Here is a 12,424-nt window from a genome sequence, read left to right as displayed (position 1 = left end):
AACAGAACCAAGAATATCCATCTTCTTCTCACCTGCAATCATCAGCTCACCCTTGCTCCATAACTTACAATTCCATCCATTTTCTATAGCCGCTTAATCCAACTTTTCAGGTTGCGGGGGGGCTGGAGCCTATCCCAGCGGTCATTTGGCAAGAGGTGGGTGTACACCCCGAATAGGTCGCCAGTCCATCACAGGGCCACAGAGATAAACAAGACAAACATCCACACACACACACACGCGCTCACACTCACTCCTAGGGACAATTTAGAGACACCAATTAACTCTTTTGGTGCCATTGACGTCTATAGACGTCAATTAAAAAAAAAACGCTGACTGCCAAAGACGTCTATAGACGTCAATTGCGTTTTTTAACGGAGCGGGCTGGGGGACAATCTAGCAGAGTTTGTCACTAAATCTTAGGCTTGTAAACACTAAACAGAGAATATACTGGCAAAATTACCCGCAAGGTGGCAGCAGTGCCACTTTGCACAAAAAAAAAAAAGAAGCTCGTTTTCTCCGTTTTTTGGTCAAACAGCTGTTTTTGGTGAAACCAACCTATGTTCTACTGTCTATTACTAAAGGACTGAAAATGGTAGAAACAAACTTTTTTTTCCTGATGAAAGAAGAGAGTCTACTCTTTCGTTTGGTAATTTCGGTGTGTACATAGTCATAAGACACACTTCTCTGTGGGTCTTGGAAAATCAGTCAAAATACTGTAAAACACTTGGCAGTATGGGTCTCTCTGAACTGAAAATGGCTGGCAGCCAATGAGTTAACCTAACATGCATGTTTTTGGACAGAGGGAGGAAGCCTAAGCGCCCAAAGAGAACCGACGCATACACGAGGAGAACATGCAAACTCCACACAGAAAGGCCCCAGCCGGGAGTTGAACCTGGAACCACCACCACCACACATGGAGCACCGCGTTAGTTCTGGCAGACCACGTAGTCAACGCGCCCTTTGCCTATTGGCTGACGCCGACCCAACCCTTATGGCTCCGCAACCAGCTGCGCTCAATGGGTAATCAGCTGCTGCTCGCAATTGGATGCTGGCATTTGGTAGCCTAGAAATCTAGACGCCCCTAGCGGCCGCAAATGGAATTTGCTCCGGGGCTAGTCTAGTCACTTGCGGTCGTTTTGCAACGTTCCAAATCAAAACTTGATCGAGCCAATCAAATCGTGAGGAGCGGGGTCGGAGGCCGGGCTACCTAGTGACGACAGAGGTGCGACGTTTCAGTGTGTAGTTCCAGAGAGAGGTAAAAAAAAAAAAAAAAAAAGTCCCAGAGAGAGGTAAACAATGGCTGCGCCCGGCGAACAGGCTTATATAACAGCTATATTGCCTTCCATTAGCAAGCTCTCTTTAGATTTATAGGGAAACGAAGTAAACTTACATCTGAGAGCAATCCCCAGTCAATTGCGAGCATGATGTACCGAAGACGGCGGGCCAAACGGCAAAACCGGAAGTGCGTTGCTCACTGCGGCTAGCTTTAGTAGCGACAAATTCGTGGGAACAAAATTGTAAATAGCTGGTATTTTGTCAGATTTTCAACACCTTGGGGGTCTAAATGACTACTTTCTCGCCTGAAAATGTTTCAAATGTTGCTAAAGTTATATATTTACAGAGTTTATAGCTTAAGAGTAATCAGCTTTTCAGGCCATAGACTACAAACCACGATGTACATTCCGTCGCGTTGACTACATAAAACTTCTTCATCGCTCTGATTGGTTGTTGCGCCATCCTATTGCGTGGCGTTAAACTTGACAGACAGCCGTTTATCCCACCCACACTGCTATCCAGCGTCACTAGACCCCTGCACAGCTTTTTGCTGTATGGGTCTGGCTTGCTAGGCTAGGCATTTGGGGCACTTCATTTAAACTTGGTTGCTGTCACTGCTTTTTTTTTGCTCTCTGCTTGCACCCACCACCTCCCCTGCTCCACCGACTTCTCATTGCCAAACAATGTCATACGGTTGTTCATTGTTGCTTGCTCTGTTCTAGGGGGTTTGTTGCCTTTACAGCAAATGGAAGGCACTCCACCTGAGGATGCTGCTGTTCCCTGTCTTGGCTTCCATGGAGCTCATGGAAAAGTCGGGAACTTCCTTCCGAACAGAGCCATACCGCCAAACACAATTGTATGCATTCAGAATAAGCTTCTGAAATTCATCTCTGTTTCTCGTCTCGTTTTGACGAGAGTGGTTCTAACAGAAATACAATTATTGATGAATATTTACTGGAATCAGTTAATCTTTTAAAAATGAATCCATCTAAAAATTAATCTCTCTGCACTGTAAATAACTGATGGTCTCTTGTTGCAGGGTTTGTATCTTTTTTTTGGGTGTAGTGGGAGCAAATACTGTTCGTGGCAGCAACACGTTAGAAAAAGACTCAGGGATCAACGCAGTCTATGTTAACACCTATCACTAAAGTTTTTGAATTTGATATCATAGCTAATTCATTCATTTTCTATACTTGCTTCATCCGATTCAGGGTAGCGGAGAGCCCATCCCAGCTGCCATCGGAGTGGATCGGGGACAGGTCGGCAGTCAACTGTTCACCAATCAACAAGCCCACACATGCACGAGCATTTGATGCAGACAGGTCCTATTTGCTGTAAGGCGACAGTGCTAAGCATCATGCCACCGTGCAACTCACTGATGTTTCGAAGAAGCAGAAAACAGTCTAAGTATCCACTTTTTTTTTTTTTTACATAAAAAATGAAAACTGTGTTATTCGAATTGATTATTGTTAAAAGTGGACCAGGCGAGCTCACACTTCAGAGGGTTTCTATATCCGGCTGCCCTGAAAGACAAACAACATCAAACCCAGGGGAAAAATCCATAGGGAAGGGATGTGCACCATGTCAGCTGTCAATGATTTTGAAAGTGTTCTCAAAATCCTGTATTCAGGGAACACTTGCAAACAAGCCTGAAACTCTCGAACATCAATAATTTCGTCCTCCGCTGCTCTTTCTTATGGTTGGGTTGACGTGCCTGATGGGCATTAACATGATCTTCGAGGTGTCCAACCAGCACTGAAATATTTGAGACTTGTAATTTTGCCTTTCATACTTTTTAATATTAAAATAAAAACCCTGTCATTTTTAGGCCATGTCTCTTCTATTCTTGCTCAATTCTACTGTCATTCCTCCTCATCGTCAACTGATGATCACAGCATAAAAGAGTTAGATGTGAACAATGGAAACATAACCGCTCTACAATCCACTGAGCCCTTACAGGAAATGTGAACATCTTGAAGCAGTTTGACATGCTGAAACAGGCACAGCAAAGCTGACCTTGGAAAATGTTTAAGATCTTACTGCAAGATGTTTGCATCAATATTTTACTAAGGCCAGAAAACTGGGGAAAGAAAACAACCACAATCCATTTATGCTTTTACCTCTATATATGTATGGCTTTCTTATGTTAGAACACACCATTAGCAGGTTGCCGATACTGTGGCTTTGAGACTCACAAGTAACCTTTGGATAAATGGTTTTGTGTCTTAACCCCTTTTATCCATTACTGTCCCTCTTACATGTACTCACACACATTGTCTATGAAGCAAGATCTCACTAGCTCACTTGTGTAGCCTATGGGGTTTTGACATCAAACACATCCCAATCTGAAACACAACTAATTATAGACTTTTTCTATTCGTCCAATTTCCCTGTGTTGTTAATCTCTTTACCTCTCCTTTATCGTTTTTCCATCCACAATGTTTCACTCTTGCAATCTTTTTACTCAATTTTTTCTGCCTAGCCTCCCCCCTCCCTTCTTTTTTTGCACTTCCTTCCTTCCCATTTTTCATCTGCTCTTATTCAAGGCTTTCAACAGGTTAGCTCACACAGATGGGTCTCATTTTGCAGAGAGCAGAAGAAAACAGCTCTCATTTGGTGATTATGATGATTAGGGAGTAATGTAATGATATTACAGAAAAAAAGAAAAAGGATGGGTAAAATTGGGTAAGGATGGTGGAAATGGGTGAAAAGGAAAAAAAGATACAGGAGTGGGGACAACAGAAACATGAGGAAACAAGAAGCTGATTGACTTATGTGCAAAGATTAGGCGGAAGACAGGGAGAAAATAAGGGAATGGAAGGTAGAAAGGAAGAGAAGGAGGTAGGAGAGACGTGTGTGCAAATTGGTAGTCGTCACAGAGAAGCTTTCTCCATTCAGGAGCTTGGTGTGCAGCTGTCGCTTAAGGGAACTGATCACATACTCACACACACACACATACAAACACACGCACACCCTGTCAGTTACGGACACAAACACACACACACACACATGAATAAAATCCCACATGGAATACTTTTCTGTCTCACACACAGGCACACATGCTTTAGGCTCTGCTTTGAACTGATCCCTGCCACTAGAGAGATACACACACAGCACTGGCTGATAATAATATTATCCTATGGCTCTCATATGGTAATATGGTTTTATTACTGAAAAAAAAATTTGAATATTATGGCTTACAGAGGCAGCTTAAGGAATTACATGGGTGTCATGGTTCTCAGCTTCAATAGAATATTGAGAATCTCTGTTTATCTAAGGGCGTGGGGCTGGAAATCTATTAAGTTATTTACCTATGGTATCTGCTAGCATGTTGTGTAGTAATATCTATGATTATGTACAAGGATAAAAAGCGTTGCCACTAAGGGAAGCTAACAACTCGGAGAGGTCTCACACATCTGGATATTAGGAACTGTGTAAGAGGGACTGCTTCATGACGCAGCAAATTTAACTCTTGCGTCCATGCAGTTTACTGTAAAAAAGCCCCACCCCCAAATTTGATTTTGACAAACTTTTTAACTTCTCTATTAAAGTCTTATCTATCTCATCTACAATATGGCCACTGAAACTACAACATCTTGACTCTAATTTTCCTGACTGAAATGATGTCACTATGCTTTGTTGTCTCAATTATATCTTTTTACTGGAGCTTCAGTTGTTTGGTTCACTGTCCAGGGTGCTGATTCTTGGGCTATCCACTCACATTTAAACTGGGGGATACCTTTTATAAAAACTTATGCATAAATTATTTCCCAAAAAAATAACAAAGCTTCTCCCCTCTAAAACAAAAGACAAGGCCGGCTCATTCTCAATTTGCTCTCCAGAGCCTTCATGGCACAGCCTGCCAGCAGCCACTAATCTGTCTCCTAGTTTCATGGAGCAGGAACAAAATGTTTGTATGAGACTTTAATGAAACTCTCATTAGAATTAGTATTAGCTTCAAAAGCTAAGCATACAACTGCTAAATAAACTATAATATACATGCATCGTATTGATTTGTTTTCTTTGAAGTTTGTTGCTGTAATCATGTTTAAGTCTAATTTAAATCAGGTTGCCGTGTATTGTGATCTTGCATGCGGACTAACTATCCTCCTTTGCAAACATGCTGAAGCTTTCAGATGCTAACACAAGGGAATATTAATGCACAGACACGGTGAAGCAGCTTTTAGCTGTTATGCTGCACACAACTGGAACAAACTACCAGCAGAACTGAAATCAGCCACAACTGTAAGCACTTTTAAATCCAGGTTAAAAACATTTCTCTTTCGGTGTGCTTATGGTTGAGTTTATATTTTTCTTTTTCCCCTCTTCTTTGATTGCTTTAATTTTTATTCTATTTTTTTTTTCTTTAAATTGCTTGTTTTTATGCTGCTTTATGCTGTTCTTTTAAATGCCTTGTCTTTATGTAAAGCACATTGAGTTGCCTGTGGTATGAAATGCGCTATATAAATAAAGATGCCTTGCCTTGCCTTGCCTAATGCAAAGAGCCATCCTTTCTTAATGTTTTGTGGTCATGGCGTCCATTTTGTCTCACGTAAACTTGAGTGGTAACGGATGTGTTTTTTTGTAGTTTTTCTTCTTCTTCTTCTTTTCACATACATACATCTATCGTGTGCATTGTAGTTGTCTTAAGACATTTGTCAGTATTTGCTATTAACAAAGCCAGACAGTTTTGACTTTGTGTCTGTTGTGTACTTGAAGCAAGAGCTTGACGCCTGTAATAATCATTTGTTAGGTTGCTTTACAGTTGAAATTAAAGGAAACTTTATGTTTCAATTGTTAAACCCTGTATGTACATAACTTGATTACTCAATTTTCTGCAATTTGTGCATGTAATCTGCATTAAATTAATGTTTGCTTTGCTGAGACAGCATGTTCAGTGGAGGATCCTCTAATCACATTTAACACATAAAGGAGAGCTGTTATGGTGTGGAATTTCACCTGAGAGATGAGCTGCACTTCAAGTATGTCACACGTTTTAGATAAATAGCGTTTACATCTGTAGGGTCAGGAAATCATTTAAGACGAGACACATAATTAAGTTAGTTTATGTATGTATGTCTACTGGCGGTATCATACACTGATTTATCATGTAGTCTTTACAAGGCAACTTGATCAATTCAATGGACTGGTAGACTGGTGCATAAACTCACAGCACAGTTAGACCTCAACACAAATAGAAGCGGTCACGTTTTTATGAGCAAAATTACAAGTTCATGGAAAAAACCATAAAAATGTTCAGAAATGTTGAAAAACTGTTCTGTCGTAGACAGTAAATCCACCTGCAACCGTACAGAGTGTTATGGAGTATATGTTTCAAGTTCACACAGAATTGTAAATTACAATCAGCTGGAGAAAATACTGTTTATTGAGCTTTTGATGTATACAATGAAAAATGTGTAATATGTTTGACCACCTACATTACATCTTAGGAGTTTGGGAAAAACATATTGAATGTGGTTTGTTGGTATATAAACACTTTCAGACACCTGCACATCTCTGCATTTATCTAGTTAAAATAGAAATATTTTAAGTGCGCAACCAACATTCATTTTTGCATGATGAAAAAAGTATACTAGCCAGCAGATATCAAGACATCAGTCTCACAATTAACCTCAAACTAATATAAGATCATACTTCAGTAGTAAAAAAAAAATGCTTTATAATATCCAGCAACAACAAGATGTCATGCTTTAAAGAAACTAAGAAACAAGAGCAACAGCTGTGTAACAAATCTGGTGTGGAGGAAAGTCACCAAAATCATGCATAGTGGACGGGCATGACGCAGGTGAGAGCCAGTGAATACGAAGCCAAAACAAAAGTTCAGCTCACGTTGCACGGGCTCTCCTCTGGCTTTCTGCTGTCATCACTCACAGCAATTCAGCTGGCAAGCTTGATTCTTTTTTCCTCCTTTATCATAGTTTTCTTAGTTTCTAAGTTTCTATAGTTTCTTGAAAAACTTCTTTGTTTTAGTATGCCACTTTTTGTTAGTTTCTGCCATGTCGTCTACTGTCAGAATGTTGCTGTATAGTTTTACATGTTGACAACTAAACGTGTCTGTAACCGTCCCAATGCAGTTGCATTAATTGTATATGCCTTTGACTGGGGCAGAAATCATTGCAAGGTCTGTGGCTTCTGCTGGAGAGTGCATCCATGGGGAGCATGCAGGTACAATTCAGCATGACACGTTCAGTGTCGATAAGAAAATTATTCAATTCCATAAATGGGGGAGCTGCGCTCACTTCATGTTCATTCATTAAAAAACACCTAGTTCAGTTCAGAAATAAGAACTCATGAACAACCGCAGTTTCATGTATTCATGCAAAGCAAAATGATAATAATGATAATACTAATGGTAATAATTACATTCATAATTGGAGAAACTCTCATCAGAAACAGGTGAATACAGCATCCAACAAAAAAAAGAAAATAAATAAAACATTAAATAAATAAAGTGGTTTCCATCTACTTATCAGTAACATCCATCCTAATGTGGATGGTAATCAGGGGACATTTTTCAAACAAAACATCAGACTTAAGTTTCCATATGAGGGACTTGCTCCTCAGCGAATCTGAACAAATCAAATCAACACTCATCAATGTGAACACACATTTACTACACTCCAGCAGCAAAACAAAGGCCCTTGAGGACACATCTGTGTAAAAGAGTAAACGTCACACAAGTATCCATACACCCTTAAAGATATAATCTCACACACATTTAAGTAATTGTTTCCTATTACGATTTTGTAGGTTTTTCAATAAATGTGCATCTTTATCTCTAAAAATGTGGACTCTAAATAACAAATAATTGAACATCAGTCCCCTTCCATTTCCAAGAAAACTAATCTTACATCAGCTGAAACTTTTACTAAATTGCATACATCAAATTCAGATTGGAAAATTATAGAGGTTTCACAGGTTTCTGTATTGTCAGAGGTATCATTGTATGGTTCAAAGGAACAATTTTGAGAAAACATAAAACAATCAGGGAGATAAAAAGTTAAGCTCTCTGACTCAATGTCTTGAAAAGTTTCTTCTAATGTCATGAATTCCAAATAGGAAGTTTCAGATAATGGATGTTGATCTTGTTCTTGTCAAAATAAGGGAAACTAATATCAAAAATACATAGAAAATATATTTCAAATGCCAGTCCTTGCAATGGTTATTTTGCCCTCTGTTAGTTTAAAACAAACATACAGAGATTTGGATTATTGGATGATGAGCCATTTTGTTTGGTTGAAAAACTGCTTATGGCAAATATTCCCCCTGGGTGCTGGCAGAAACTAAAAGTGGCTTGAGGAAAGCAGGGAGTGCTGCAAGAAAAAAGAAAATAGGATGGTGGTACAAATTGTTCTGCAACCACTGAAATGAAATATTTTTACCCACTTCTAAAATGGGGTGTGAGCCAGAGTTAATATGCAGTAATAGGTTGGCTGGCGACAGCCCCTGTGCAGAATTACATGAGGACCTCTTCTGACTCGACTGCAATTCAGTATGCATGCAGCTCTTTGACTGCACAGCCATAATCATCCATATGCACTCACACTGAGAGCAGGATTTTGTATCCATCTTTGTTTCTTTTCTTGGTTTGTTTGTTTGCAGATGCATTTTGCAAAGAGTAAAATGCCAAAATAAGATAGATACATAAAAAAGTAATAAAACTGAAAACTCAAAGAGAGTTATCAACAGATGGTTTTTAACTTACTTATCAAAAGGTATTGAAACAATGAACAGATGTACAGAAATGGAGACCAGAAGGTGAGCTGTTGTGTAAGGAGATGTAAGGCAGGGATGTTTTGAAACTGAAATCATCCACACCCACATGAGGCTGGTAGGCAAATTGAAGAGGGTCCAAGGGTCTCACTTGAGGTCCAAGATGGGCCAGGACCAGTCTCTCAAAATCCTTCATAACGTGTGACATAAGGGAAACTGGACTGAAGTCTTTGGCACTGGAACTAAAACAGGATGTTTTCCAAAGCTCCGGTACTTTTTCCTGCAACAGGCTCAGGTTGATGCTAGACAGCTGGGTAGCAAAAGACTTTAGGACCCTGGGGCTGATGCGATCCAGACTCGCAGCCTTGCCTTGGTGTAGTTGCTCTAGCTGTCTCCTCACCTGGCCTGTTGACACAGTCATACGAGGAGTCGTCTTTCATATTTGTAAAATTTGCTGCTGGGGGTGGTAGTGCAAAAAGAGATGTGAGAAAGGATTCGTAGGCCGAGGAGGTGTTCAGACTGGACAAAGGTGGGATGGCCCAGCAGGGGGTCCAGTGCTGAAGCTATTGAAGAACAAATTCAGTTTGTTAGCTCTGGCCCGGCTACCCCCCTGCTGCTGGTGATCTTTGGTTTTGATCCCAGAGATTTGGATCATTGCCTGCCCAGACGTCTCTGATGTTGTTTTGCTGCAGTTTGTGTTCCAGCTTCTGTCCCTATGAGTCTTTGCACCTTCTCAGCCCCCTCTTCCGTTCACGCTGTGTCCTCCTCCAGTCAGCCTTGTCGCCAGACCTGAAGTCCCCCTTTTGTGTTGAGAAGATGCTTCTGGTCGCTGGTGATCCAGGGTTTGTTATTGGGGAAACAGTGAACAGTCCTACTTGTGATGGTGACATCCTCACAAAAGTTAATGTAATCCGTTCTTGAGTTGATATCTGAATGGGGTCTTTCATTAATATATTATTATTGGTTTTGTTGTTATTAATAACTGCTCTACTCAGACTCATGGGAGACATGCTTGTTTCCTACCATTTCCATAGCGATAGCGGCGCGCCAGAGAAATTTGTATTATAATTTTTTTTTCAGCTTGAGAAATACAATGTGTGGTGGAAGTGAGTGACAAAAGACTGAAAAGCATGACTGTCATGCTCAATGCATGAGACTTGAGAGCCCGGTGTTACCTTGGACTTTTGAGACGTAAGATGCTTTGCCACAAGCTCCATCGCTGCCATCGCTTAGCAGCGAGTCAAAGACTTTACATTCGTTCAAAGTAATTCCATGCCGTGTGGTCAAATGTTTCAGCATGTTGAGGTATTTCCCCCCTTTTATGTGATCAAAGCTCTGCGCGTGTTGCAACTGGTCTAAGTATTGTCCTTTTTGGTGAAATATAACCAAACTTTGGGGCACTTCTGACTCGACGCCATGTTGGAAACAAAATAAAATACGAAGCGTGCACATGATGTCATCGTGCAAATGTGGCAGACATTAGCATAACCTATAAACGGGATCTCTAGGCAGGCGGATTAACAATTCCATGGAATCGAACTACTGGGGGTTTCTCGATTCCCATCCCTAATTACTAATCGCTCCTGGCTTCCTTTGTCCCTAAAAAAAAAAGCCAAAACTATTAGAGATGAAGAAATACCAGAGTGTCTGGGATTGATGACTTAAATGTTTTGTGGCATTAAGTATACACATACTGTCTATCCAGTAGTACCACTGTTCTATGCTGGTGTCTGCTGGGGGAGTTGCACTACTGATAAAAACTGTAGGCGTCTGGTTCTGTTGTAGGCAGAAGGTTAGACCCTCTCAGTGCTGTGATGGAGCAATGGATGAGGAGGAAATTGTATTCTGTTTTGGAGAACAATAAACATTCCCTCCACAGCATCCTGGCAGGACAGAGGAGCAGCTGCAGTGAGAGACTCATCTCTCTGCGCTGCAGGACTGAGAGGTTCAGGAGGTCCTTTGTCCCCACAGCCATAAGGCTTTTTAACAGTGACTACTGACATGTTCTTTTCAAATTAATTATTTCGTCATTTATTATTATTATTATTGGTAGTAGTATTATTTTCATCAGTATTATTATTATTGCTGTTGTTAATATACAATCATTGTAAATATTTATATTTTTGAGCTACTTGACAAATTTAAATTTCTCCCATTGGGGGATGAATAAAATAAAATGAGACGGAAGTACAAATTTTACAAAAAAGAAAACTCTTAAAGGGTGCAGTGTGAATGTATTTTCACCAAATACAGGACTATATTTTTCCTAATAGCTTTTCTTATCAGCTCATTTTAGTCTTCTTCTCGCTGGATTCTGACAATCTGCCAACTCTCCACTACAGAAAATTCTCTCAGCTCTGCACTGGCACCAAACCAAGCTGGATTATAAAGGTTTAAATTTGCCTGGTTTGGTGTTATAGCCTCAGGCCTACGCCTCCCTGTGTACGTTTAACTCGACTAATGTGTTTACACAGATAGTCCTTTGCAGTCTATTGACCAGGATTGGTCCTAATCCCAGCTCCACATCCTGCTTCCTGGATGCACCAACTTTCTGTTTTCAGAGTATCTCATATCCAGAGTAATCTTAAACCTGCTGTTTTCCACTTTAAATGCAGCTACGCTTTGTTGATGTGGTTGTGATTTAATGTGAGCCGTGTGTTATGATGCTTGTTGTTTGTATAAAACTCAGTGTAACTTGTGCCCTGAACTGCCGATTCTGGTTAAATGAAAAGTTGCAGGCGAGCAGTCATACATTTGTTTGTATTCGTTTGTATTTTGCTGACTTGGTGGAAAATTGTAAGCAGGTATGTGTACAGGACAACATTTGTCTAGCTAACTGGAAATTAGGTCAATTTCAAATTTTGGAAACTTAATTTTTTGTTAGTTCTACTCGGAAAAAGTGTGACGTTTTTGTGGCTTAGTTTCAAAGCGTATCTTAGCCCTTAAAACTTCCTTTATAATAGTAAATTGTATGCTTATTCTGCCTTTGAATATGACTGTACACACAGATTTCTCAGGGAAACGGATCACACTATGGAATGTAATATAGAATCTAAAAGATCACATCTAACTAACCTGTAAGGACCTGTAAGGGTACGCTAGGCAGCTTCAGTGCATACAGTGATACAGAGCAGAGCAGCATGGACATCGTTTGGTTCAGAAAAAATTGACAAAGAAAACAAGGTTCTGCTGCAATGGTGACACATCGTGAAAAAAATATCTACAATGTAGTGTTTGCTGAACCACAGTGACATTTTTTAGATTTAAGTAGATGGTGAAATTCACTCATCTTTTATTCCTGCTCTCTATAGCTATTGCTTCCTCATGCCTCAGAAGAAGCATCTGTTGGTAATGTTAACAAGATAAAAAACTGTTTAACAATATTGCTTTGATTTAGCTGAGAGCTCACCTATAT

At 40.1% G+C, this 12,424-nt stretch overlaps 1 protein-coding gene across 1 annotated transcript in view; it reads right to left on the bottom strand.

Moving 5' to 3' along the window:
• LOC142388382 (leucine-rich repeat and fibronectin type III domain-containing protein 1-like protein) overlaps positions 1-12,424 on the bottom strand; it is a 197,832-nt gene that overhangs the window by 97,437 nt on the left and 87,971 nt on the right. The window lies entirely within an intron of this gene.

This window comes from Odontesthes bonariensis, chromosome 9, assembly GCF_027942865.1.
Source record: "Odontesthes bonariensis isolate fOdoBon6 chromosome 9, fOdoBon6.hap1, whole genome shotgun sequence".
NCBI classification, from domain to species: domain Eukaryota; kingdom Metazoa; phylum Chordata; class Actinopteri; order Atheriniformes; family Atherinopsidae; genus Odontesthes; species Odontesthes bonariensis.
This window is presented reverse-complemented; position numbering and strand designations above follow the sequence as displayed.